Here is a 6,193-nt window from a genome sequence, read left to right on the forward strand (position 1 = left end):
TACAAAATATGTTGAATAACCATTTCTACTCTTAGATCGTTAGCCTCTTATCTCACTATAAATATAAAGTATAATTTAAAAAGGTGTATACATTTTTGCTAAGATTTAGAAAAAAAAATTGTTCTAAGTTTTTCTTAATAAATTCATTTTATAATTAATTTATGTATTAAAGTTAATTAATAAACTACTATATATATGCCCTCCTTATACTCAAGTCCATGACAGAAAGACCCATTACAACTACTTTTGCACAACGAAAAGTTATATTTAAGTTTATGTGTATTTTTTGTACTTATATATTTTCAGTATTCATGTCAACAATTAATGTGATGAATTTAATGGTTTTTGTGTGGGTATGTGTTATTGGGAGACAATTGGTCATGGATCTCTCATGCTTTTACATAATTAAATATTAACAGCAAATCATTTTTAAGACTAACTTTTCTTCTGTTTGTGCTTGTATAAGTGCATAACCTTGGAAAAATAGAGGCAGTGGCTCCTACTGAAGCTGATTTACTTACATTCCCAGATAGCAAAGGTAGAGTCATCTCCATCTTTCCAAAGGTGTGTTAAATTGCGTTCCCGGGTATTGAGATCATGCATTTCTTTAGATTGGGAGAAACAGACAAGTTTATGAACAGGGCTTCTTATTCATAGAGTTTTTCTTCTATACTGCACCCTACTGTATGCACAGGCCATTCAGTCTTTAATGTGCCACTATGGGAGAATTAGGGCTTGGAGAACTAATGCAAAATGTTATTCAAAACCACTGCTGTGTTTAATAGGCTATCTTTTGTCTCGGACCCAAAGGCTTCATGTTTGTCTGCCAGGGCCTATGAAACTGTGACAGACTACCTAACTTGTGAGCTTATAATTAGGGTAAAATCTCAGACCCATCAAAGCTCCTGATTTGATATTTTAATATGTGAAAATAATACATACCAAAAATGGCCTATTTTAAAAGCATTATATTAATGAACACTATACCATAATTGTAATGTTTATATAGCACATATACATGTATATATAAATAACCTAATTTCTATAATATATATATATATATATATATATATATATATATATATATATTTAACATAATGATAAAATGTAAAATGCAAATTATCTACAAGGATATAAGGTCTGAGTTACAATGTAGAAAAAATGTGAAATACTTTACATATATTTTAAAGGCAAAACTTGCTACAGATGTCTAGGGAACATTGTAAATTATCATTTTCTTCTATTCTTTAAACTTGTACTAACCTTTGTTATTGCTGATGCCATTTGATTGAGGTGTGAATGGCCACAGATTCAGAATGACTAAAAGTTACTCTACAGTTCATATAACAAATATTCCTAAAATAAAATCAGACTAAAAAGTGAGGTTATATATAAATATTATAATTATTTTAATATCTATAATAAAATCTGAAAACAATTCCCAGTGTAATATTCCCTAATAGGCTAGTGAAATGTTTGTCAAAAATACCTTATGTGATACCACCACTATGGCCAGCTAGGAGGGGCATAAGAAGGAGAGACTTAGGTAGGACTTATAACTATACCTACAAGTTCAGACAATTAAGTTCATGAACTCATCCTAGAAAAAGTGCTACATACCTCATTGCTGAATATCACTATGGTCACCTTTGAAGCATTCCCTTTGGGAAGCTATGCACCTACACCAGTGCCTAGTCCACCCTTCAAAGCAATTTTGGAACTCTTTTTCTCAAATGGCCATCAGATGCTGTCGTCATATTACCCTTGATATCCTGAAAGTCATAAAAATGTCTTCCTTTCAACATTTCCTTTATCTTCAGGTAAATATAGAAGTCAGTTGGGGGCCAGATCAGGTAAGTAGGGAGGGTGTTCCAATACAGTTATTTGTTTACTGCCTAAAAAAACCCTCACAGACAGTGCCGTGTGAGCTGGTGCATTGTCGTGATGCTAAAGTCATGAAATATTGACAAAAATTTCAGATCGTCTAACTTTTTCATGCAGCCTTTTCAGCACTTACAAATAGTAAACTTGGTTAACTGTTTGTCCAGTTGGTATAAATTCATAATGAATAATCCCTCTGATATCAAAAATGGTTAGCGATATAGTCACAACCAGTTTGGGAACTTAAGTGTCAGACCTCGTATAGCTATGGTTATACATAATAATCCTATATCAGAAGAATAAAGATTAACCTGTTCTTCAAAGCTATGTCAGTAGCAGTCTACCATTCCTTTCTTAGAGACACATTTTTACCTTTACTTTTTAAACACAGATATTTTCACACATGAAAATATAAATGTAGAAGCCCATGAAATTCTTCCTTCAACTTCATAAACTCAAAATCAAATCAATATATAATATCTTTCTCTAAAAATACTAATCTTAATTTATGCTTGAATATGGCAAAAATACAACTTTACAGAATTCTATACTTCGTGTAAACATTCATTTTGGGCTGCCATTCCACTGAACTGGTGGAAAACCTCAACTTGAACCTGACTCATCATTTCACACTACCCCCAGGGTGGTGTTAAGATTATAGGAGACTCAGGCAGTGTGAAAGTTTTGGGTAAGGTGGTATAGTTGATTGTACTTTTAAAGTAGTATTTAAACATTTTGATACATCATAAAACTTCAGGTTTAGTAACTCACTGCCCATAATCCCATCTACCTGTGAGAATCATGTATCTATCTCTTACTAGAATCTCTTGGTGTATTGCTGTCACCAGGTGTTTTATCTGAGAAGTAGGTTGGTCATTCTATCTATACAGGAACACACAAAACTCCCTCGTTTTATCAGATATCTCTAATTGGGAGACTCTTATTGATACAGCCAATAGTAGTTTTAATCTTAAAATAGTTCATTTGAAAGAGCTAATTAATTTATTGAAAGGATGTTTGTGAGATAAATGACTTGAAAGAATTAAGACACATTACCAATTCAAAAATACAGCCAACAGCTGAGTACAATTTAGAAAATTTTCTTAAATATACTTCTCATATTATACTCTCCCTTCTATTGCTGGAACTGTAAGTCCAGGAACTATAAGTCCAGGAACTATATTACCCATACTTTTTTGCCTACAGAGGCATCTCATTTTCGTTCCACCAATGAGATGAAATCATGTGAGATCTGGAAGTTAGAAGAAAGATAGAGGATACTTTATTCTTCCTCCAGGATTATCAACCAGGGGATGAGCTTAGGAGATAGAATTTCTGCAATGGCTTTGAAGTGCCCCCATCTGAATCACACCAGTAGTGAAATCCTGCAATTTCTTATCTGAATGAGAGGAATACTTTTCTGATTCTCTGAAAGCTATCGATAAAGCTGGGAGTTGGTGCCATCCATTTTTGACTTCGGTCCTCCAGCCTGTTCAATGCTTTTGAAGCACCAAATTCCTGTGCTGAATCTCACATTAATTAAACAGAGAAGAATTCTGTTTAATTAGAATGGTTTCTATATTTCTCATATTTGCAAATTTGTCATTTGCAACAACATGGATGAATCTAAAGGATATCGTGCTAAGTGAAATAAGTCAGACAGAGAAAGACAAATAACATATGATTTCATTTACATGTGGAAGCTAAGATAATAAAACAGAAACAAACTCACAAATACAGAAAACATATTGATAATTGCTAGATAGGAGGGAGGTTGGGGAAATGGATAAACAGGTGAAAGGGATTAAGAAGTGCAAATTGCCAGTTATAAAAGTCATGGGGATGTAAAGTACAGCATAGGTAATGTAGTTAGTAATATTGCAATAACTATGTGTGGTGTCAAGTGGGTACTAGACTAAAATCCTACTAAAATAAATGAATTTGTGTCTGCTGGTGTACTCCCTGCTCAAAAATAATTTATAACCCACTTGGGCATACTGTTTATTCAAAAATTGTAGAAAAAAATATATAATATGAAAAAAACTACTGAAAAAATGATGATACGTATGCCAAATTATGCTGATATCATTAGAGAACATGACAGTAAGTTACATTCATATTCCAGATAGTCATTTAATGGAAATGCTCTTTATCAGAAGCCATCATTAGGGAAACATTCCTGAGGAAGTCACACTTGGAGAAATGCTGACTGAGGATAGACAGAGAAGAGGACATTATACAGACAAGAGGTAGCTTCTGCTACATTGGTGCAAATGTAATTGTGGTTTAAAAGGTTAAAAATAAATGCAAAAACCACAATTATTTTTTTACACCAACTGAATATATGTAAATTGTGTAAAATAAATGAACAAAAACTAGCTTAGTTGTAACATAAGATTCATTTTGGAGTTTAGTGGGAAATAAAACTGAGCACATAAAGCAGTAAAAAATTAAAAACAACATACAAATGTCATAATGTAATTTAGATTTAATATATTGCTTTAAGTCTGTGAAATTGCCATTTCTGCACTGTGATGTAGCACCATCACCACAAGAAGACGCTCCAAAAATTATACTAACTCACTGGAATGTGGAATGTATATTTTATGAAGTTATATAGCTTATTATCTTCCTCTGATATTTTTAATTTGCAACATTTGTTTGACCTTCTGCCCCCAATAATTTCTTGTCATGCTATCTACTATCAAGGATAGCTAAAACACCATTTTTGAAAAGAATTTTTCAAGTACCCAGAGACATTATTCAGATTAAAGCAGGATCATTTATTAATACCTGCCATAATTAACTCCAATTAAACTATTAAAACAAACCAAAATAGTCACACATGCACCAACAGCATTTCCCTCCTTATGACAGAGCTCTCAACAACAGTTCCTCCTTTTCAAACAGTATTGATTTGTGTGTGTTGGAAGAAAGGTTGGTTTTCATCCAAGTGTTATTTTTACAGTGTTTGTTTATTTCTTAAAGTACAGCAGACTAAAGGATGTAGCAGTGGGGCCTCCAACCTAGATTATCAATTCTAAATTCCCATTGACTCCAATTTCTCTCTTAGCTGCCTGTACTTCATGGGGAATGACCACTCAGGACCATTGTTTGTATCTCTTGTCACAGTTAGAAACCTTTTATTTTTAGTGGACTCTCCCCACTCATATCCCATCACTGATTTTTCCACCAGTCATTCAGTGCTCTAACACTTGTGTACCAGATGGTATAAAACGTCTAAGCATGTATTTGCTGAGTGAACATAAGGAAAGCTGTCACTTGGCTTACTTCTCTATCATTACTAGCATTTTGCCATTAATGATCAGACAAGGAAATGTTTGATGGAAATAACAAGACCTTTGTGCTTTCTAACATCAAGTAGTTAACTTTTTATTCCCACTGTTGTGGAAGACTCATAAGGTTAGGAATTTGGTAAGAGTGATGTCTTTTCATTCTATTTTTAATTTTTTTATTTGACTAGCAATACTCAGATTTCTTTTTTGCTCAGATTTGCCTTTTTCCTTCCTTTTTTTCCTTCCTTCCTTCCCCCTTTCCTGATTTCTTCATAACAGTTACACAGTTTCAGTGATCATTATCTCAAAAATATGTTTCAGTAATTTCCTAGTTGTGTGTGGCATAATTGGTGAAGGAAAGTTTTTCATTTTGTCAATAAATAATGTGCCAGGATATTGTGTCAGAATTGAAAAGGTGAGTTGCAAATGTAATTTTGAAACTATCACCTAGGTAAATGGAATTTTGCTTTCTAAAACCAAATCTCCTACATTTATGTTTTAAATATAATGCCATCTGTGGCTTTATTTTACTTCCATAGGAAGCGAGAGATAATATATATTAATTCTTCACCAGCAAATTGTAAACACACATGCTTTCTAATCGGCACTCTGCTTTTCAGGGCTGCTGTCATTGGGAAAGTTCATGTTTGATACATGTTTTCCTATTTCTCTTATTCTCTTTTCAGATAGCTTAGGTCACAGAATTAGGTTGTTTTAAAAAATGCTTTACCTCCTCCTTATAGTGGTCAACCAGCAAAGCATTCTACATATAACCTTTAAGAAAATTAACAAAAAGAAAACTAAATGTTATATCATAGGAACATATTGATAGTATATACTGAGGTAGCTGAAGTATTATCAGATGTTATAATAAAAAAAGTATTTAAATGAAGTATGAGTACCATATGAGCAGGTAATCATTTTTCCTAAAAGAACAAAGATATTTTGGAGGATATTATGTGTTTTTGGAAATAAATAGTTATTTTTCATACAGTTGGAATAGAAAAGAAAATATA

This window comes from Rhinolophus ferrumequinum, chromosome 2, assembly GCF_004115265.2.
Source record: "Rhinolophus ferrumequinum isolate MPI-CBG mRhiFer1 chromosome 2, mRhiFer1_v1.p, whole genome shotgun sequence".
Lineage (NCBI taxonomy): Eukaryota > Metazoa > Chordata > Mammalia > Chiroptera > Rhinolophidae > Rhinolophus > Rhinolophus ferrumequinum.